The sequence below is a fragment of the Cyprinodon tularosa genome, unplaced genomic scaffold, assembly GCF_016077235.1.
Source record: "Cyprinodon tularosa strain WSP-4 unplaced genomic scaffold, ASM1607723v1 ctg70, whole genome shotgun sequence".
NCBI classification, from domain to species: Eukaryota; Metazoa; Chordata; class Actinopteri; order Cyprinodontiformes; family Cyprinodontidae; genus Cyprinodon; species Cyprinodon tularosa.
In genome coordinates, this window is record NW_024039452.1 from 1,318,541 (window position 1) to 1,342,656 (window position 24,116).

General features: G+C 38.1%; 1 protein-coding gene across 6 annotated transcripts in view; it reads left to right on the top strand.

Annotated features, from left to right (window-relative positions):
* The first annotated feature begins 5,912 nt into the window (after window positions 1-5,912).
* nrxn2b (neurexin 2b) overlaps window positions 5,913-24,116 on the top strand; it is a 1,247,190-nt gene continuing 1,228,986 nt past the window's right edge. For 3 of the 6 annotated variants that reach the window (XM_038268480.1, XM_038268478.1, XM_038268481.1), the window contains exon 1: window positions 5,915-6,123. The gene's annotated coding sequence lies outside the window, so the exon portion shown is untranslated. Of the gene's footprint in view, window positions 6,124-24,116 lie in introns of all 6 variants that reach the window. The other 3 variants (XM_038268482.1, XM_038268476.1, XM_038268483.1) reach the window with 2 other exon arrangements.

The window sequence follows — 24,116 nt, forward strand, 5'->3', positions numbered from 1 at the left end:
GTAGTATGAACGTTGGTCTTCACTGAAGGCCAAAGCTCTGGAGGTTTTACAGGCTTCACTAAAAAGCTGTCACAGTGGTAAAATCCAGTAGACAACTCAAGATCAGATCTTAATCTTGCTGAAGCCCCCGCGGCTCCTTGAGGCTTCGGCATTGCGGTGGCAGATTTCCTTGGGGCTGTCTCTCTTCTTCCCTTGTTGGGAAGAGGATGGCGATTTTCCGGGTCGGCCCCTATTGGTCACGTTTGCTCTGGGGATCACTTTGGCCATCTTTGGGTTTTTGGTTCTGTTGCGCTCCGTGCTCTGGGGGTGGGGGGTTTTGAGGGGTGGTGGTGGGGATTTGGCTCTTCACAAGCACTTGAGCATTTTTCCTTTTAATAAATTTTACTTTGCACTCTCACATAAAACTAAGGGTGCTTGGTTCCAGGCTCTTAGAGATTCAGTTCCATAAAGAAAGCCCATATTCTTATCTTTAGCAGTGATGGTAGCAACGCCGTTGAAAGTAACGGCGTTGCTTACGTCGCTACCTTTTTTAGTAACGAGTAATCAAACTAATTACTCTGACTGTAGCTATAACACAGTTACCATTGCCGACTGCACGTTACTCAGGTCGCACAATTAACACTTTTTTCATGATAGGACTCGTGCGCGCCTTGTCATGAGAGAGAGGAGGATGATTTTGGCTGATGTATAGTGAGATTACATCTGTCAGTTGGGTAGGTGGGAGTTTCTGCTGGCAGGTGTTAAAGTACAGCACACACAGAGAGATGGAGAGTGAGGAGGACTCCAGCAGCAAAACAGCGTTTTCCAGATGGAAACACTGGTGTTACATCGAGCTGTGTTTCCCCATCACATACGGTTTCCTCTGCATCTCCGCACAGCGCAGGCGGCAAGATTCACCGCGCAAGTTGATGTTAAAGTAAAGTAAAGTAAAGATGACATATATATTCAATTCAGTTTTGAATTTATACACCACCAAGTCACAATACATGTGATTTCAGGGTAGAGTCCTGCACGGGTCGAGTTTTACCAACCCGCACCCGCCCGAACCCGTTAGAATGACTACCAAACCCGACCCGTCAGCCGCGGATATCTTCAATTCAAATCCGAACCCGACCCGACCCGTTGATATTTAACCCGCAACCCGACCCGTTAACACATCAAGTAATAAGCTATAGTACGCTGCGCTGCAGAACAGCACCATTAACACTGCAGCAGACGTGTATGCACTGACTGTGGCCTTTTTGGAGGGAAGCCCACACTGCCGGCAGGGCTTTAAGCTACAAGGTTGACCCCAGTGCCTGATTAATATAACATTTCTGATGTCCATAACAACACACATGCATAAAAAAAAAAAATCACCAACTACCCGCCCGCACTAAAAAAATATCCGCCCGACCCCCGACCCGTTTATTTTTATTTATGTATTTTTCACCCGCAGAAGAGCATTTTAGCGGGTGACCCGTCAGGGACCCGCGGGTACCCGACCAGTTGCAGGACTCTATTTCAGGGCACTTAACAGATGCAGATGTGATTCATGTTGAAGAAAGTAACTATAGATTAAACATTATACATTGTTTACATTCAATGTCTAAAAAGACAGACCCTTTTGTTTTGTTTACTGTTATGTTTTTCTTAATTTTTTTATTGCCTTGCACTTAATTATATTTTCTACATACCATAATTAGAGTATATAGAGAATATAGTTTTTGTGTGACCTTTTTTAAATTCAGAGGTCTAACTATAAGTTGTAAAATGACCTCTAAATTGTGTTACTAACTGTAGGTCAGATGCTTTTAGTATCTTTCCACAAGGTTTCAATAATACAGTAGTTTGCTAAAATATAGTCCATCTATTCCATTGTAGGCCTACTGGTGTAACTGAGTCAGGGTTTATGGTTAAATTATTGCCTACATCTTTTACAGCTTTCCCACATATAATCCTGTAATCTTTGATTTGCCCTCTTAGACCATCCTTTCTCACATAGATCAAGAAAGGTAGGAACCTTTTGCAGGGTAATTTGACTGAGAATCTAAACAAGTTTCCTTCCTCCACTATCTTAAAGTTACAGCGTGTTCAATTTACCCCATGCATTCATTTTTTAAGTGCAGCTACTTCATAAATTGTCTCCACCTGCTAAAAGCTACCCCAATGTTGACCCTTGCTTGCTCCTGTTTATTACCTCTTTTTCTTTTCTTGGTTATTTTCTCTTTCTCCTCCCTGTGAAAGAGTATAGGTGGTCCTCCATTTTAAAGGAAAAGAGGCAAGTAGAATCATCTTAGATCGCCTTTGCATGGTTTACTCTCCTCCATCAACAACGGCTGTTCACAGAAAGGTAAAATGCATAAGGCTAACAAGTTTGTCTCCTTTTGGCTACAGTATTGGTTACCCAGCAGAGTAACTTTTTTTCCCAAAAATGTACTTTAAGAAGTAGTTTTACACTTGATTCAGAAGATGTAATTACTTGTACTCGAGTAAAATGTTTGGTTACTCTCCACTGTGAATAGCTTCACTGAAAAATGAGCTGGCTTTGTTTTGAAAAAAAAAAAAGTGCTCAAAGCAAAAAAGTAAATGTTTATTTTAAAATGAGTGTTGTTTTTTTTTTTACAAAAGCTTATTGCAGTATATATGTGATGAATTTGACGTGAAATTTTGGAGACCAAGCCAATATAAACGGAGTAGCCTAAATATTGTCACTGGAGGTACTTTATATCGTTCTAAGTTGTATATTGATAAAAATATCTTCTGCATAGATTTGATATTTTTCAATTACATTATTCATTAGTTTTTATTATTTTATTGTAGCCTCTAAAATATCAAAAGTTCATGTTCTTATTACATAATATCAAATCATGTTCAGTTACTCATTACTCGTGTAGTGACTTGTGTTTTGGATCGCTGTCACATTAAATTACGTCCCATTCACAGCTTCCGGGCTGATTATTGACATTTTTACCAGTAATATTTGCTGATAAAGTGCTACATTAATCTTTTCTACAATTTTGACCAAGAACTAGTGTAAGAAAGTTCCCTCCCTTACCACACCTGGGTCTGGGTCTCAGAGGCAAAGAACAAAGAGAAAAGTACATCAAAAAAGCCTTTTTATTTACCGGAATGACTACCTACCTAAGAGTCCGGGTCAAAATGACCCACAGCATCATATTTGTACACATACTCTGCACAGACACTCCACTACACATCAGAGTGACTAGATTTTACATACATGTTCATGACCCCAGATAAAGAAAAGTCACTAAATTTCATGAAGAAGAAAAAGAAGATAACCAGTACTTTGATCAACACAAAAACTGAAATGGGTCAAATTGACCGTAAACATAATATAAGAGTAAACCATTTTTTTTTACTCTTACTTGAGTAAATGTGTGGATAATTATTTTTTAATCTTACTTTAGTAGAAATATTATGAAGTGTCTTTTTTTTTTCTTTTTTCCTGGTGCTACCCACATCTGCCAACGCCCCAGTTTCCTTTTTATATCACTTACTTTTTCCCTAAAATTGGCAAACTTACATCTTCTTTGATCTTGACCTAAATGTGTGCTGAGTTAACCCCGTGTTTTTAACCCTGGTCCTCAAGGCAAACTACTTTATATACAATGGTGGCTCTAGACAGAGGCCAACAAGGGCCAGTGCCACTGTAGAACAGGTCCTGGCCCCTGTTAAGGTCCCTTTCCTGAAAACATACACTGAAAAGAAATTTCAACTGATTTTGGCATTTAATCAGTCATAATTAGTTTCTTTAACACAATTGTTTTATTTCCTACCCTGCTAACATGAAACAATTATGTTAAAGTAACTAAATATGATTAAGTAAAAGGCAAAAATAGTTGCGTTATTTCTTTGGTGCACACTACAAAAATTAAAATATAAGTAAGTCTGTTTTTTTTTTCTTAGAATACATAAATTATCCCTTGATGTGAGTAGGTGGATGAGAGATATTGCAGATGAAATACAATTTTTTACATGTAAAATAAGAGAAAATCACAATTATCTTATTTCAGGTGCATCACATCTCATTTTCTGATTTTAAGGGCTCAACTACTCAACTACTTTTATTTTTTTGTTTGTATTTTCTTAAGATTGAAAAATCACTAAATAAATAAAATAAAATAAATCAACTAGTGATCTAGAACCCGGCTTTAACACGCCTGATTTTATTAAATGAAAAAATTAGCAAATATCTGAATCAGGTTTTTTAAAACAGAAAAAAAAGAAACATTCAGGGCAACATGCCTTTGGGAGCAGGGTTAAAAACATTTTTTTCCCCCCCAACTTTATTGTTTATAACATTAATTACATGTTTCAGTAGGAATCTCCATTTAGCGTTTTTACAGAAAAAAAAAAACGACGAGAAATTCAACTTAACTTTTGCAAGGCAAAGGAAGAAGGTACAATTAAATTAACAAAAAAAAAAATAAAATAAAATAACAGGCATTTATAATAAATCATAGTAAACCAATCTCCAAAAGGATATATACATGACATATGTAGAATTCAAAATCAACAATTAACAGAGACATACTTATTTAGGCAGTGCGACAAATCATGTTAACTTGAGTTAAAACACAAGAAATCGTGACATGTCGTTACATAGCTTTTGTATATGTCCATATTTGTCAGCTAACAAGGATAAAGATGAATAGAAGAATTTGAGTTCATTTTTAAAACATATAACTGAAGGTTCTTGATTTTTCCATTTACATACATGTATATGATATTTTCCCATACTCATGACAATATTGATTATGTCCGATAAATCTTTCGCAATATCATTTTTGTATGATAGTATGTGATTTATATTAAATGGTGTTATATTTTCTATTTTGGTACTCAACCAAATATGCACGTTCTGCCAAAAATTACATGTGACTCTACACGAATAGAAGAGACGCTCCATAGCAGGGGTCTGCAACCTGCGGCTCCAGAGCCACATATGGCTCTTTGGAGGCTCTCCAGTGGCTCTTAATAGTAGCTAAAATGTATATAAAGAGCTAAATAATTTACTATAATATATACCGGTATCAACAGCTTTAGCGTTTTTTATTAGATGGAAAAGAATGAGATTAAAAGAACCAGAAATATGTTTTAAGAGACATTTTTTTATGAATTAGCTTGAAAATTATATGTTTTAACATTAAAAATACATGCTTTGTTGATTGTTTGAGATGGCAGCAACTAATTTCCTATACAAGATAAAAAAAAAAAGGTTTTCTAGAAAAAGTCATGTTATATTTTGCGGCTCTAAACAACTTTTACTTGGTCGAACTCTGGGCAAAACGGTTCTTTGGATATGAAAGGTTGCAGACCCCTGCTCCATAGTTTCAAGTTCTTCATGGCAAAAAACACAGTTATCAACTTCAAATCCAAATCTTTTTTTTAAGATTTTCTCCTGTTGGGTACTATCTATTCAGAATTTTATATTGTACTTCTTTTACTTTTGGTGGAATGGGCCATTTTAAATATTTGAAATATTTTCCTAAGTTGCCTGATTCATTAAATATTCGAATTTTTTTCATTGTATTAAACTGATGAAAGGCTTTGCATTTTAAAGACTGTACCGATAAAGTGGTTGTAACATTTTTTATCTCCAATTGGCAAATTATCAATTTTTAATTCTAGGGTTAAAAACATCCCTCCCATCTCCCTCCCTGGCTCGGGTGATGCCACCCTCTGCAGCCAGAACGGGGCGCACCTTAGTGGGCGGCCTCCTCGGTGCGCTCCTCTCTGCTGCTGATGCCGCTGTGCCTCCATCTCCAGCACAATCAGGTGGAGGCAGTCAAGATAACTATAACACAAATTGAAGGGTGAGCAGCCTTACACAATAAAAGCCTAGCCTGGAGTTTCAAATATTGGAGTTTTACTTTGAAAAACGACTCCGAAGCCACACTTCCTGTCTAGTGGCTCGCCTTGACAGCAGGGATGCAGGTGGAGCGACTCGGGCAGGACCGCTCACATCTGTTTTGAAGGAGAAACGGGGGAAGAAATTCTGCTCCTCTCTACGCTGTGGATAAAAAAAAAAAACGTATAAACTACTTCCAGGCTTTTCCCAAGGATATTAAATCATCTCCGTTTGTCTTTGGAGAATAACGGGATTATTCTAAAATACAAGTAAGGACTTTTTTCTTGTTACTATACTGTGTTTTATTTTCTCTGGCTCTTTGTCTGCGTTCAGAGGAAATCTTAACATATGATGACAGTTGCTGATGCTTAATTTGTTCTTTTATTAATGCGCTCTTTATTCTAGTGTGAAGAAGATGAAGCCAGATGACGCGCAATGAGTGAATATTTGACAGGAGGTCTGAGCTGTGCTGTTTGTTTTCGGTTGCTTCTAAGTAGAGGCGCTGAGTTTTGTGTTTGGAGGAAACTGGTGGAAATGAGTGGACATCACGCGTGGTAGAGTGTGGAAACCCACTGCGACCGGTGACAGAAACGAGCTGTGGATGTGTTTACGCAATGTCCAGACGACTTGTGCGGGATTTCTTCCCCAGGTCCCGACACAGTCCGAGGAATGGTTGGATTATTCAGAGCTGTGTGGGTTTAACCACTGCAGTGATGAATTGCGATGTTTGTGGTGAATCATTTAGCTTTCTTTTTAATCACGTATAATGTACTACTTTCATCTGGAACAATAGAGCTTTTTAAATGAATCTTTGCGCGTAAATGACTAACATTTTCCTCTTATAATGGATGAATTATTTGTTTCTCCTTATCGTTCATGGTGAAGAAAGGCTTAACATACAGTAGAGAATTGTTAGGTATGCCAAATTAGGCCACCGGAGGGTAGAGTCTCTTAAACAGCTGCATTTTCTTCCTTAAGAGAAAAAAAAATAATGCCAGTGACCCAGTTGTTAATGCAATGCATCCTTCAAGTTCATCTTTTAAGAGTCTTTCAAACTGAATCAGCTCGATGAGTTTGAAAGACTCAGTATGTAGGACTTTGCTGTGCCGAGACAAGCGACGGCTGCGCCACCGCGTCGCCAAAACGCCCACTGTGATGCGTAATGGTGTCTTCTCCACGCATGATTCCCAGAGCAGTGCGCTATGACAAAATATATAAAATGGGGGGAAAAAGAAGCATAGAATACAGGTTAGATTATTAGCAGCTGTACTGAATGTAGGCTGTTGAGCTCTGCGCAGAGGCAGACTTGGATAAAAGGACAGCACACGAGAGACAGCACACGCCACAGGGAAAGCAGACTCGCTCTGTGTTGCACCGATTTCAGCGAAACATATGATCTGTGTATCCGTGTCTACTCACAAAAGTCCCGCTGTTTGAAATTACTCCAGGGTTGGAGAATCTTTGATATGTTACTGACCTTCTTAAAGCATTCCTGATTGATTTTTGCTGAGTGTAATTATTCTGATCCCAGCAGAAGGAGGTTCTCAGGCTCTAAATGTCTAACTAATCTAAAAGTCATCACAGAAAGGACTTGAAGGAAGCAGTGCCAAAGGATTGATGCTACATTTCTGTCGAATCATTCAAATGTAACATTATTTTATAAATTAGTAGAAACAGTGCCACAATTTTAGTTGATTTTCAAGTAATCCTGAAGGCTTTGGTTTTCCCTCTTAGATAGTCCTACTGTAGCTGTATTAGGAGGTGTCTTTTACTTTCTTAAATTTCCTATAAGAACACCATACTCATCCCTACGGAAGAGGATTAGGGCCACTGAAAAAAAAAGTTTACTGATTTTAAAATTTTATTTCAGATTAGTATGGGAAAAAAGTCCGAATTCTGACTTTTTTTATCGTCAGAATTCAGTAAAAATTCTAAAATTAAAGTCAGAATTCTGAAAAAAAGTCAGAATTCTGAGAAAAGTCAGAATTCTGAATTTTTTCTCAGAATCCTGGCTTTTATCTCAGAATTTTGACTTGAATGTAAGAATTCTGACTTTTTTTATCGTCAGAAGTCAGTAAAGATTCGAGATTAAAGTCAGAATTCTGAGAAAAAAGTCAGAATTCTGAGGAAAAAAGTCAGAATTCTGAGATTAAAGTCAGAATTCTGACTTTAATGTAACAATTCTGACTTTTTTTATCGTCAGAAGTCAGTAAAGATTCGAGATTAAAGTCAGAATTGTGAGAAAAATGTCAGAATTCGGAGAAAAAAGTCAGAATTCTGAGATTAAAGTCAGAATTCTAAGAATAAAGTCAGAATTCTGAGAAAAAAGTCAGAATTCGGAGAAAAAAGTCAGAATTCTGAGATTAAAGTCAGAATTCTAAGAATAAAGTCAGAATTCTGAGAAAAAAGTCAGAATTCTGAGATTAAAGTCAGAATTCTGAGATTAAAGCCAGAATTCTGAGAAAAAGTCATAATTCTGACCTTTTTCTCAGAATTCTGGCTTTAATCTCAGAATTCTGACTTTTTTTTTATCGCCAGAAGTCAGTAAAAATTCTGATATTAAAGTCAGAATTCTGAAATTAAAGTCAGAATCCTGCGAAAAAAGTCAGAATTCGGACTTTTTCCCCATGTTAAACTGAAATAGAATTTAAAAATCAGTTAACTTTTTTTTTTTTTTTCGAGTGGCCCCAATCCTCTTCCGTACATCCCCACCCTTACTACATTTTTGGTGCTTTTATACTTAAGAAATACCTGTTCAGCTTCAAACGCTATATAATGCAGACACCTTCAGCATAAAATGGGCCTGCATGCTGTGTAGTTTCGTTCCAGTTTTGCTTTCAGGGGAGCTTTCAGTGTACTTCACAAAAGGTGTTTAACATTGCCTTTGTGGGTTGAGATGAATTATAATAATTGCAAATTTCACATCAATTTGAATAAATTGTTATGCAGCGAGAGCAAAGAGTGGATTTGAGGTCCTAGGCTGCTCTTTGTTTTGACTCATCTTTCTGACACGAGCTTTTCAACAACTTTCCTAAATATGAATTTGCACTTTATGCTTTTTAGCTGAAATGTCATCGTTTTGTATAAAAACAACACCGAGCTTGGCATTTAAATGCAGCCAGAGAAAAAGCCCATTTCAATTCTGTGATTTATCACTATCCATCCATCTAAATCATCGTGTGTGTGTCAGAGTTCTGATGGGTTTGTCCTACATGGGAGGTGAGGAGTTCAAAGACATTTTGGCAAATGATAATCCTGTGCTCATAACTGATGAGACCTGACACTACCTTTCGAATAAAGCTATTTAACGACAATTTTAAATATTTTTACTGTGCTACCCAACCTTGGTTTATTGCCATAGATTTCAAAGGTTTCTAATGCCAAAACTCTATAAAGTGTGAAACTTTAAACCTTGAAAATAGAAATAAAAACCTAGCTTGAAACTAAATGATAATCTGCAGAACCAAACTTTCCTGATAATAAAACATACAAGTCTTTACGGGTATCTTGATTATTAGCTTTACAGATCCATAGTAGGGATGAACGATTTTGCCAAAAATCTTATATGCGCTCCTTTTCAGACAATATTGTTATTTTACCTTGATTTTAGTTTGCACTAAACACAAGCAGGAATATATTCTTACGCCATGGTTATATTTTCTTCATGACCTTGAAGAGTTTGCTCATCCAGAGTCCAGAAGTCATAGGACTTTACTGTTGAGATGAAGATGCTTACTTTTGCATGTATCTATGCGCTAGCTGTAACTCCCTCTACCTTTCTGTGTGGTAAAAAACCTACTTTAGGCACATTACTGCCACCTAACGGGCTGGAGTGAGACATTTAGTGTCTTCTGTTAAATGTCACCATAATCGGAGGCCTGTGCCATTTAAAATAGAATTCCTCTGGATTTTTTTTTTATTGCAATTATTTTCCAAATGTAATTAACTGCCTAACCCTCATCCATAGTCTTCATTTTTATTTTTTGTTTCCAAAATAGCTTGGGTTTAATTAGATTAATGATGACAGTGTATTTTAACATTTTTAACTTATGTCTGAATTTAGAATTTGCATTTAGAGCTGGGATTTAACTTCGGAGTATACTATGATTATTGAAAGGCAGCTGTTGTTTGGAGTTGTTTTACTAAAGGTGCATTCACATCAAACACAGAGAATGGTGCAAATGATTTGATGTTTTTGATGTTATCCCTGTGTAAATACATAGTGAGGAACAAATTCATGCTTGGTGATGCAAAGTGTATGTTTGGAGTGATGGCAAACGAGCATATGAGGTGATAAGAGCGAAATGGCGACTTCCTGAGTGGATGCACGGACAGAGCAAAGTAGAACCATGAGTAGGTGCAGTGAACGTTCTGTTTTTTTTACGTTCAGACTAGGCTTGTCCCGATCCGATCCACGTATCGGATTGGACGCCGATATTGGCAAAAAAATGCGTATCGGCACAGCATGTAAAAATGCCGATCCAGACTGCCGATCCAGTTTTTTAAAAAAATCCGGTCCGTATTTTCCAGTTTCGCCGATTGCAACAATCCATTCCACTATTTTGCGCCAGTGTTCCCCGAATCCGGTCCGCATTTTCCAGAACACCTTCAACACACCCACAGGTCTTTTTGGGTCTGTCTCCCGGCCTAACCATTAAAACAGGTGAATTGGAAGATAGCGGGGAAAATGTCAGCCGTGTGGGATTATTTTATCCTGCATGATGTGTAGATGGAGACTAGGTGTGGAGGACATTGCGGAGTATAAGGCATTTTTGTGTAACTATTATTTGCACAGATTTTTTTTTAAGCAGTGTCTTTTTTCAAGAGTAGAGTCCTGATTCTAAGTTAATAGACTATTTTCCACTCTTGTCTGTTTTGCATTTTTATTAAAACTTACAGTAATATAGCACCTTTAACTGTTTACGGTTTTACTGTTCACTGTGCAATATTAGATTGCTATTCATAATTTTGTCCAGTTTTTGTTTATCTCTTAATAAACAGGTAAGTTTGTTGTTACCAATCATTGTATTTTATTCAATCTCACCTTATTTAGCTGGCTAGATGTTATCAAGAGTACTAAAACCCTTTTCAACATGAGTCTTACAACTAAGGCGAAATACTTTAACTTAAACTTAAATACATGCTCGGATAGGCTGGTATCGGCCAGTATCGGTATCGGATCGGAAGTCCAAAAACAATATCGGTATCGGATCGGAAGTGCAAAAACCTGGATCGGGACATCTCTAGTTCAGACATCTAAGCTTGTTTGTCAAGCCGTGTCGAAGTAGCCAATCAGGTACTGGATGAGGTTGCCGTGTAGTGTAGTAGAAACAAAGGCCATCTCTTAATGTGTGTACTTGTGCGTTCTCATGTGTTAATGAAACATAAATCAGCCTCAGCCCTAGCACAGTTCCAATTCGCAAGAACACAAGACCGAGAACGGACAAAGTCCGCAGATGTTGTTCTCGCCCCTCCATTTTTACCAAGTATACATAAGAGCAGACTTGTCCGTTCTTGAGATTGACACCTGTCCCAGCATGCATTGTGGCAGCAGCAGCTTCCATGGGAGTTAAAAGTTAAAAGTTCTTTTCTGTTGCCATTGTTCTATAAAAATATGTGTTAAGATCATCTGAGGTGAGAATATTATACTTTTAAGTGTCTTTTACTGATTTAGTGCATAAATATAAAAAAAATTTCCGATGTTGAGAGGACCGTGGCAAGAAGTGGACCTCTGAATCTAACCGCAGCCAGGGCTAATTTTAGCCCGTCTGCAGCAGCCCTCTATCGGCATAGATGTGTGTGAAGTACCGCTGGCTCTGATGGCGATTTTTTTTGCTTTATTGGGCAAAATGTTAATTTCATTTTTGTTTATCTGACTGTGTTAATTATTATTCCCCCACTAAATGAAAAAAAAAATAAAAATAAGAATGTATTATTACCTAGAGACTATTAATAACAGGAGGTTAAATGCACCTCCTTTTAGTCAGACTTGCTAGTGGTTGATTTGTTGATACTGGGTCCTGGAAAGAAGTTCAGCTTGAACTGTCCGTCATCCAGACGCTACAACTGAAGCAAGTAGTGGTAATCACGAAACCTGGTGCATCTCCAGAGGCTCTGGTGTGATCAAAGGACACAGACCCTGTTGTTCAGCTTTCCACATTACATAAGGCATCCTTGGTAAACCTGATGTCAGGGTTGTGCCTAACAGATGAGAATAACCATCAAGCAGATAGAAGCTTCTCCTACTTGATAGCGGAATTTCTGAACTTTGCCACATTGTCATTGAGGATTATTTGTGAGAGACAGGTGAGATGTTACGTAACCAACAGCAGATGAACCAAGGGAAAATGATGTCCTTTTCGCTGTGAAGATAACATAATAGAAAGTAATCCCCGTCCCAGAGCAAGGTTCTTATCGGAAAATAATTCCAAAACTTTAATTGAAGGACAAATCAGCTGTTTTAGTGCTCTGTTAAAATAATTACAATTCTGAATCGGTTCTCATACTATTATTAAAGATTGATTTGAAGCATTTTCCCCTGTCCATGCAGCTGCAATCAACTTGAACATTAATATAATCCTAGCCTTAGGATGACTATAGAGTCATGTAATGCATGTTTTAATAGCAGCTATCCAATCTGCTATCAGATCAGATTGAAAATAATAATTTCTAAATCTTGAGAATCAGAATTAAAGGGATATTTTTGAATTTTGAATTGCTATCCAGCCCTAGAATCTATAACTTATTGATTTACAGATTTCCATATCTGATCTAAGGATCTCTGTATCTCCTCAATATTCCATACCATTGAGCTCCTCGTATGTTCCTTCATTGTAGATTTACAGTTGTGTCGTAGTCTTTATTTGATTTTTAAACCGTTTCATAAGCTAATAAATTTTAATTTTTGTTTCTTTTCTTGTGTTTCTTATCTTGGCATTTTCACCTTGTCATATGGAGGAGCTGGTTGCCTAAAAGTTGGTATAACCTCCATAATGCTAACTTGAGTCCGCCAGATGGATTTGCTCCACATATCCATCTGGAAACCTTCCGTTAAAGTAATTTTGGGAAGGGGCGAAAATACTGGTTAGCTGATTGGCCTATGTTGGTGATAGACGGCCCAAATAAACCAATCAGATCAACGAAGCATATGACGTACTAACAGAGCGACGACGAAAACACAACCACAAGCCAGGCTACTCTTGCCGAAACCAGTCGGGAGAAGAGCAAAACATATTTTCCTCTGAGAAAAGCCTCCAGAGCAGTGTTTTGCTCTTCTTTCAGTGAAGAAATACTCTGTAATTCCGATAAAACTTGCTCGATAGCCACGCTAACGCTAGTTTCATCGGCTGGAGCCGCCATGTTCTTTAGACTGAACTGTCGCGCTTCTCGTTGCGTCACACCTCAACCGCCTCAAAGCCAACGCTGATTGGACGTTCGTTTGGTGAACGGATCCAATTTTTCTTTAACGGAAAGTAGCCAGACTGATCTGCGAGTTAAACCTTGAAAGCTCACGAGATCAGGATGGTCTCACGAGGCTACCATAATGCATCACCGCACCATGGTAGCTTCCCCAGGAATTCCCTGGGAAGCATCCTTAGACTCAAATTTCTTAAAAGCATTTTGTGTCGGTACATCAGATAAAATTTCAAAAGACATACTTGACCAAATTTGAAGGGCCAATATAAATGCTTCTTCAAGGCTCTGTATCTCCAGCTCTATATGGAGTGGATTTTGCTCCATCATTGTTTCAAGCAAAAGGAAATTTGAAAAAATGCTATCCAGAAATTAAAGTTTTTAAAATGATATAATCATAAAAGGATTTTGAAAATTGCTTTACTGTTATCTTAGACTTTATTTCAGCAGTTTCTTAAAAAAAAAAAAAATATATATATATATATATATATATATATATATATATAGTTTAAAAATGTATAAAAGGAAAAAAAATTGAGAGTAGAAAATTGAAAATAATGTCCAAATGTGCTCCAAAGCTCTTCCTAACCCGTACCCTTTTAAGTGAGGAAGTCAGAGTGGAGCTCATAAGAAAAATAGTCTATCATGCAAAAAGCTTCAGCACCACTGAATTGGTTTGATGAAATGATTTGTGACAGATTGGGAGGACTAGTGTGAAGCAAAAAGAGGGTGATACACTGTGTCCTAACAGGTTTATGAAGCCCCACTCCTCTCTTCTCTCCAACCTCCCTGGTTAAAGACAAATACAAAATCTAGTGTCTGGATTCAGACTAGATCAATACTAGTTATCCTTGCTGGACATCTAATATTGAATTACTCAATCTGAGAGTGTCTTTTTTCATGCCTTTAAACGCAGAGGAAAAAATTATCATGTGACGATACCAGTTGGGTTCAAAGCTGAAGCTGGCTTTTAACAACTCGCCTTTGGTGTTTCTAATTGAGAAAGAGTGGTGAGACTTAGAAATCCTGGATCTGTGCCACGTACTCCGTTGTATTCCACAAAGATTGAGTCATGAATTAATTTATCAGAGCTCACAAATTTGAATCTTATATGAGGGATTCTCTTTCTTCCCTCAAACGGCTGAAAGAAATGTAATCCCAACCCCGTTTATCATATCTGAGTAACCCTAAAAAAAGCACACTGCTGCTGAATTAATAAAGATGTGCATTGTGGCCTCTAGTGAGAGCTCCATGTGAAATATTTGCATTATCATATGGCTCATATTTAAAAAGGTTTATGCAATCGTTTTTTGGCACTGCAGCGTATTTGCGGTGTCTTAAATAAAAGAACCTAGATCTAGTTATTGCATGAATCAGACAGAAAGGCCTCTTGTCTTACAGCTTTCTTGGCTTCCTCTCAAGTGTCATCTCCCTCAGGTGGCACGCAGCCTAGACCCGAGAAAACTCTTGACCCAGGAGTCTTTCAGAGCCAGTTAATGTTTCTGGCGTGGGGACGTGTTTAGCACCTGCCAGGGAGCTGCTTAACCCGAATTATTTCTGCACATAGGCAGCTGCTCTTTCTCACGTTTGAAATTATCACGTTTTTTTTTTGTTTTTTTTTTCCTCATTAGAAAGGACACGTCCCAGGAAAGACAAGCTGCTGTATCCTCACTGGTGGTGATGATGTATTCAGCTCTCTCAGGCTTCCTAACTATTAGTGGCCTTTTGCCACTTGCTGCAACAAATGTTAGAAGCCTTATTCAGCTTTGGGTTTAGGACTCTTTATCTTTGAGGGGTACTTCTGAATATAATAAAATGGATTAAAATGCTATTTACATGCCTTTAATATTTTCACATTTTGTCATTTTATTACCATTTTCATTTAGATTTTTTTTTTTTTTCATATTCTTCTCACAAAATATGGCACAAATGTGAAATGGTTTTCCAAGAATAATATAATTAGAATTTTTGGCCTGAATCTTTATTCAGCCCCTCTAAGTCAAATATTTTGTAGCTCAAGTGTTTCCAGCATTTTCATCTGAAATTCTTTTGGGGGTAAATCTCTGCCAGCTTTGTACAGTTTGGATAGATAGCATAAGTGAAATCTTTTTATTTTTCAAGGTTTCATGAATTTTAATTGAATTTAGGGGGGGAAAATTAGGAAAATGCTCTTAAAAAGGGCTTCCTAAATATTTAAAACCTGTGACTCCTGTAGTAGCAATACAGCAGATTACTTTACTATATATATTCATAGATATAAAGTAAAGTAATAATTACTGTATATAATTTTTTTAACTGAAGTTATTTTATACCATTTACATTTTTATTCATGATTTTAAACTATAAACTATATTAAGGATAGGGGTGTGGGAAATAATCGTTTTGGCGATATATCGTGATATTCGGCTGCCCAATATAATATCGATCTTTCACTTCTTAGTATCGATTTTCAAAAAAAAAAAAAAAGGTTACATAAAACATTAATGGGAAAATGGGCTACCTCTGCACCACCACTCTGGCAGAAAGCGCTGTGGAGCCCTTTAACTGTGCGTGCAGCACCAAATCTGTATTTGAGGCAGTCACAGTGGAAGAAAACCCCAAACAACATGGATAATAATACCTGATCAATATTTTCTGATGAAAATATATAGCACTTGCTGTTTTATCTTATCATTTGATTTTGATAGCTGGGGAAAATATGGCATTATATAGTGATACTGCAATATCGTGATAATATCGTATCGTGACCCAAGTATCGCGACATGTATCGAATCGCAACACTCATGCCAATACTCACCTCTAATTAAGGACATTATTTGAATGGATATTTATTATTTAAATGTGCATTTTAACATTTATAATTGAATGTTCAGATGTTCAATTTATTCTTCACATATTAGCTAAATATCTAACCCTTGTGTGCTATCCATAACCAGTGCAATAAATGTAAACGTTAGACAATGTAGTGCTCCATCTAGCCTGGCTTGCCTTATTCTTAGTCTTTTGTTGCATAACAGTAATTTCACTGAGTGTGAATAAAAGCCTAAAATCTGAGAAAAATAGATAAATTAATAAAAGTTGCCATAATTTCATGACACATTTATTTATTTTATTGGATATTCAGATTTATGTATTTCATCATATATTTGGGGCCTTTATATACCTTAGGGGAGACATCACAATGAATGTGAAAACCATCTTGTGACCCCCTATTAGGTGTTTCATGACCGCCTGGGGGTCGGGACCCCTACTTTGGGAACCCTGCTCTAAACTAAACCCTTATTTTATAGCTGTGAATCCCAAGCCTTGAAGCCTCAAAATTTTATTTTTTTTTTTTTTTACTAAGGCCCCGTCCACACGAAGTCGAACCCTGGCCTAAACGCACACATTTTTCACCAAACCAGCCTCTCATCCATACGAAACCGGCGTTTCGGGGGTCTGCAAACAATCTTTTTTTTATTCAGCCTTCAGAGTGGGAAGATTTTGAAACGCCATTTTCGCGTTTCCATCTTTAAGCTCTAACCGCATTTTTTTTCTTACACGTATGCGTCATAGCGTCGCCTCTAAACACGCATGCGCGACACAGTTTCACAACAACAATGGCACCGTACTGTGTTGAATGGTTGCTGCTCATGCTACTCACCCTGCTGTCGGGCTTACAACAGAATCTTCTTCTTCTGGAATATCTCCAGGAAGAACAGAGCAATATCGACGACATAGTTCAGCACCTGAATTTGACTGAACCACGAAAATGGACCCGCAGGGCAACCACGTATAAACATTAGTGCGCATGCCCAACATTTCGTCGCCTATTTTTGCTTTGGCACCACAGCGCCACTTACAGGCCTGGCATACATTTTGCAGCGTTTTCATGCATTCATGTGGACGATCACATTTATTTTACGTCTCCGTCTTTACGACAAACGTTCTGGAAAATATTAGCGTTTCGTGTTCGTTTTGACTTCGTGTGGACGGGGGCCTAAGTTTACTTCATATAAAGGCTGTAGCTCCATTTTCATCCAAACTACAATCAGTTCTGATCAGATATATGCTAAAGAAAAGCATAATGTTTCTGTTATTACAGATGGGTATTAGTTTGCTAATGGTCATATGCTAATTAAGTTTTTAGACTCTGTATAACATGTAGGTATAATTTAAAGATGCAGAAATATGTTGAAAAGTTAGTGTGATAATTGCTGGACCTTATAACCTAATATCTGATGCTGAGAGAGAGAGACTTTAAAATAGTAAGCAGGAATGTATCTTTTCCCCAATGTTTTTCTCCAAAATGTAATCCTTTGTTTTCTGTTTCATATATTGGGATAATCCAGCATTCTTCCACATTCACTATCTGTCAGGTTCATAGTCTTCTATTACTTCACCAATCCAAAGGATTACAGCTTTACCATGCATGGATTGGTTAGGTCACATCAGTCAGCTATCATCCTAAGCACAGCATTTCTTTAAATGAAACCGGACTTAAGTCAACTAATACAGAGGGTATCTCTAGGCATTACAGGAACATACATTTTGTGAGTCTTTTTATATTTTTTTCTGCATCGCCCACCTTTTTTGTTTCATCTCAGCAGAACAGCTTGAAAGATGTAAACAATGCTTACAGTCAAGTAACCCTAAGAGAATCACTCTGACCACAGTTTAACCTGTTTTTTTCACAGGTGTTTTATTTTTTTAGATACTTTTGCATGTATATTTAGACTAACCCTGTAGATTTTTCACCTCCACCTGCATTTTCAAGTGTTGCTATGAATAACCTTAATATGCATCTCTCCTTTACTCTCAATATGCCATCTGAAATTAGGTCTGGATTGTCCCACACACGGAGGATAAATGAACTGAGCAACAGGGGGCACCTAGGAGCCGTTGAAGGTCATGATATTGAGATACTGTCTGCTGCCGTGTCCACAGTCGCACTCACTCTCCTCCTCCCTCTAGGCGATAGAGAGAGGTGATTATTCTGCAAGCCACAATCATAGCATGGCTTTGGCCAGCCACAATGCCACCTTTAAAGGATGCGGTTCTATTTCTGCTCGGTGCGGTAAACTCAGCGAGCCTTAATCAGGCTTCCATTGTCGTCTGCGTTATTTTGGCAGTGTGTTTGCAGACAGGGTACAGTGGAGGAATGGGAACCATTTCCCTGCAGGATTCTCACACGGAGAGCTCTCAGCAGCCAAGGACGTTGGCTGAGCAGGAAGGGTCAAACAATTACCCAGCACCATTCTCTGTGCTGTAATGAGCCAATAATGGAGAAGCCCTGTTGAATGATGACTGCTGACACCATTTAAATAATTCGGTGAGAGCAAAAAAAATAAACGAAAATATTAAAGAATTGAAAGAGAAAATGGCACTCAATCTTAATCAAAATTTGCTTAATTGAACTTGAGGGTTTTATATTTGCTTTAAAACACCAACTTCATTTCTAGACCAAGTGTATTTTTTTTTATTTTTCTTTGTACTATTATGGCTGCTTTTAGTAGCCTCTCTTATGTTGATGTAGCCCACGCCCCACCCCCTCTCATCTTCCTATTTGTCAGGAGCAAATGAGTCTCATGTCACAATCATGCCGTTCTGCCAGTTGGGCTGCCACTTAACTCATCTGAGAAAGAAGAAATGCTGAGATGGAATATATGATGGCTAAATGTGTCAAAATAATGGGAAAGAGAGGTGCTGCTGGGTGCGAGGGGGTAGTGGTAGAAGAGGCAAGTCTCAGAGCCTCTACCCTTCTATCCCCTTAAGCGTAGGTGTTAAAGTCCAACCATCCATCGGCACTTCTTGGTGAGACTAATTGAGTAGCTGCTCTGATTAAGGCTTTTGAATCAGACTTTTGCCCAGGAACAAATCTTTGTGAACTTTAGGGGGGCTCTGCGCTCAGTGAATAAAGGGGCGGATTTAGGAAATTTGGAGCCCTAGGCAAAGACAAGGATGGGGCCCTCTGAATTTAGAAGACAACACATAAAACACATAAAACAGACCCATTACACAGATAGAGAAAATTTAATAGGGCTTGGTCGTCATGACGTAAGCACTTTGCGTTTCCGCCATATTGACGGCCTCTTTTACCGCGGCTCAGACTACTGCCTATGACTACCGCATACTGTACTCCTTCTCAGCCTGATTAATTTCACCTTAACTTGATTTCAACCATGGTAAACCGTTGCTGTATTGTGGGCTGTAACAGCTCAACACATGATCGCCATGGGAAAAACATAGAAAATGGGTTAACTTTCCACCGCTTTCTTGCCTGGAGGCGTAACCATGGAGACCAAGCGTCAGAGATAAAGAGTCGTCGGCTAGCTTGGATCGTGGCTGTAAGACGACTGAACATAACTTTCCACAGTATTCCAATGTCATTGAGAGCGTGTTCCCTGCATTTTCATTCTGGTAAGTTAAAGATGCACGGTTTTATTTCATAGCCTACTTTGTTTCTTTCCTTCAAAGTTGGGATTTTTTACGGGAAGACAAAAAAAACGGCAGCGGGAAAAGGCCCGGAGGGTTGGCAGTTAACGTTACTAACTACACCTTTGAAACACATGGCAGCTAGTTAAAAGTACATTACATGCTTGAGTGGTTGTTAGCATTAGCGGTTAGCAGTTGCTAAACTAGCAGGTTCCAGAGCCCGTCTGATCACAGCTTACCTTCGTACGGATTACTGTGTTCCCACTGTTTGCTGGCTTTATGATCTGCAGCTCCTGAACCCATCCATTCATGAACTGCATATGAGACTCCAAGGACTTGTAGCTTCGGAACTGTTTTGAAGTGTAGGCGCTCACTCATCGGTGCTCCACTCATTGTTTGGAACTTCATATGGATCCAAATTATTAATAATGCTGATTTTGTCAACATACCGGTCTGTGGCTTCTCTATTTAATGTGTCCTGGTAAATTCCAGATCTTTTTCGGGATTTTGACATCTTTTTTCTCTCTACTTCTACGTCTCTTCTTTCAACAAGAACGTTGTATCAGAGCTATGTTAACGTTTGCGTAGCCGTCAATATGACCGCGACGTCCCACAATGCAACGTGGATCCCGAGCCCTATTGACATACATAATTTTTTCTACATTTTGTCCCTCTCTTCTTGTCCCTTTTCTTCTTGTTTTCCTCTCTATGTTTTGTACTCAGCTGACTTTTCATGCTGTCTCACAAGGAATAAAATATTTTTTTTCCCAAGCACTAACCTCACTTAGCTGATTGCTCCTTCCTGTGTTTCCAAAAAAGGTGATGGCAAAAGTAAATAACACATTCCTTCTTTTCACTGTAGACAAGCCATGATCTGCTTATCTGTTCTCCATGTTTCATTTGGATGAAATAATAGCTGCATGAATCAAGAGAACATAGAGCAGAGCAGGAGGCGGGGTTACTAATCAACTTGCTCTAGAAAGGTGTGTTTGTGTGCGTTGGGGTGGTGGGGGGTGCTCGTGTTGGTGCTGAGACATGATATTGTAATTTTAGCGAAAGGTTTTTTTTATCAAAATGTGCACAAATAAGTAATAGTTGTATCAACCATACATGTAAACAGAGATTTATGGGGCCCAAGAAACTTGGGGCCCTAAGCAACTGCCTAGTATTGCCTAATGGTGAATAGCTGATATGGTCTCTTCACTCAAACAATAACTACATAGTTCCTTATATAGTTTTTACTGTCTTTTGAGAGATGCATGTCTCATTTATGATCGGAAACTGTTTAACAAACCCTGGAGTAAATGCAAAAATTTTACAACATTTGTAATTGTATTGGTAAATGTTAGAAATAAGATATCATCTCCTGTCATGATGAACTCCAGAAATAAAAGCTATCTAACTTATGTGTAAAGTAGGGATGAAACGGTTTATGAAAACTGTCCGAACCGTTCGGTTCGACTGTCTCGGTTCGGTTCTAGTTTGTTGCGTTTGGTTCATGCGCTGCTCCTTTTCGTCATAGGCGAAGCATGTACACTCCAGAGCAGAAGGTGGCGGTACTGCGACCAAAGCCAACCACCAGTTGTAAACAAGAAGAAGAAGAAGCGAAGCAGCGTAGCCGGGTTTAGCAGAAAAAAATCAGTTGTTGTGGAGAATTGTGTTGGTATGGCGAGTGGCAAAGAACAGGAGTTGGAAGAAGCGCCAGCAGCACTTTATAGGTCTGCTGTATGGGACCACTTTGCATTTAGAGTGACCTACGATGACGGCGGAAAGAAAGTTGTGGATAAAAGTGGAACATTGTGCAACACGTTTTGTTTATGCTAATAGCAACATGACCAACATGTCAGGCTAACCCCGAAATCCCACAGCAAAACATGCGGAAATGATCCGGGGTTTCCGTGGATCATTAAAAATAATTACAATCCATTAATTTTGGGGGATTTTTTCATTAATTTCATTAATTTTTATGGGATTTCGGGGTAACAATCAACATATACCGAACCGAATCGAAAACCATGACCACGAAACCGTGAACCGAACCGAACCGTGGATTTTGTGAACCGTTCCACCCCTAGTGTAAAGGAGGATGGGGCAAGCTACATTTGATAAGCACAAAATAGCAACTTTTACAACAATTTTAAAATACTCAGCCAGTATGCAAGCATTTTCACCAACTAAAAAAACTGAAATTATTTATTAAATTTGTCTTTAAAAAGTCTATGTGACAATTAGTTTACCTTATATCAGTAATTGAAATAATTTTAAATCTAAAATTGCAACAGGTATGAATGCATTTGGGCTTTAATGTAGTTATATTATAATCATAAATAATAAAAAAGTAAAACTGTCAACAATGGGTGTGAGGTTGCTTGAGGACCCAGATGCAGAGACAAGTGAAGCAGGGATGAGTTCTGAGAGGTTTAATTGTTGACCAAAAAGCAGCAGAGGCAGAAATCCAGACATCCAACTCAAAATATAAAACAAACCAAAATCATGGAGACATCAGGGTAAAGACGAGTCTGAGGAGCCGGGGAGAGACAAGCAGAGTAGAAAACACAGCAACAAGAAGGAACCAGCACTGAGTGACTGCAGAGATGGAGTATTTAAGGACAACCAAACAAAGGATGGACTAACGATCTGAATGGGGAGCAGGTGTGGGTGGAACTGGCAAGAGGGAATCCAAGGGAAAAGAAAACAATCACAAGGGGGCAACAGAGAGTAACTAAAGAATGCTTGAAGATAATGGAAAATAAAAACAAAACAACTGATAACAGAAACCTCAGAGTAACAACAAATAGGAACCATAACAAAAACAAGCTAAATGCATCTTGGTCACTTCTCTCTTAGTACCTTATGATAGATCAGATAAAGTTATTTAGTTACCTTGGATAAAATGGCTAATTGTGCACTGTAGTGGGAGATAAAGGAAGCTGTGTTACTCAAATCAGATGCATCCCCTAATTTTACTATATTCTCATACCAACAATATATTTAGGTTCATGGAAAAGTAGATATTTGTGGATCAGAATTTGCTTTGCCTGCGTTTATTTATCCCTGAGGCTTTGTCATCATGTATGCGTCATATTCTTCTTAATAGGCTAGCAAATGGAATCAAAGCCCCAAGAAAAGGTGAAACATCAAATGTCACTAAATCATACAGTATAAAATTTGAAAGCTACCTTTGTCCCCTGGGTAACATAAAGGAACTATGATAAAAACTCCTTCATGCCAATTACCTGCCTTGTTTGGGAGGGCAACACCAGCAGACTGAAGTTTTTTTATGAGAGTGTCGCAGCAAAGCTGTAGTCCTCATGGAAATATCAGTTTGATGATTTAGGATGTCTTTATTTTTTGTTTTTTCTTACATAGATTCTGTTTACAACACTGGAGAGAGCCAATAAAATGAACTTGTACTGAAAACTGAATAATCACACTCATTAGCCTGTGATAAGAAGTGCATCCTAGTTTGAAACAAAAGTTTAAAATAAAGATTTAATATCCACAGGAGGGAAAAGTTCACATTTGAGGAAAACCTGGCTGCTGTTGGTGTGTTGGTGGCAAAGCCTATAAAAATATTTTGCCTCTCTTTATTCAAACTGGTGCGTTTTTTGGTGTTAACAGTATCATTATCAGCTAAAGCAGGGAACCCAGAAGAAAACATCCCTCTTAGCACTTTGCATGCAGTGACATTTCTGAGGAGTACCTCCAACTGTTCATATATTTTGGTTATAAGATAATCTTGTTTTACTCTAATCAGCATAAGGACTGTACTGCACTTGAATGTGTAAAAAGAATTTCTGTCAAATTTGCATGATTTCAATAAGACAATATTGGTGATTGTTTAAAAATTTGAAAGGAACCTCATTGTAAAAAAAATTGAAAGTCGCTTGTTGACAGGGATATTCTGCCACTTTTCCACAGACTGAAAACCTTTTAAATCCAGGAACTCCGATACCTACGTAAGAGACATAGATATTGCGTATTACAGGGTAACAAAGAACCCAACGACTGCCCATTCCCACGGCGCAGACCTTTTCTTCCTGTTCAATTTGCATGTTTTCTCAACCAAAATAAGGCTTTGTTTATGGTCCACTTTATAATGCCTCGAACTCAACGCTATTTCTGACAGTTTGAATTGAAAAATCTTCCTGGATGGGAATCGGAATATCTTCAAACTTGCAAACAAAGTCCAGTGGATTGTTTATTAACTTAAAAATTATATATTTTTTTGGAATGACTAGGAACTGGATGACTGAGAATCTTCACCAGCATAAATCCAGGATCAATCAGCTTTTAGTGGTAGCTCACTGACCTGTATCGACCCGGGTCAAACGACTTGACAAACGATGTGGGTTAAAATTACCCTCATACTGCTCGTTTCCAATCTCCATAAGGTGGGAAACTTGGACCAGGATCGACCCAATAATTTACGTGA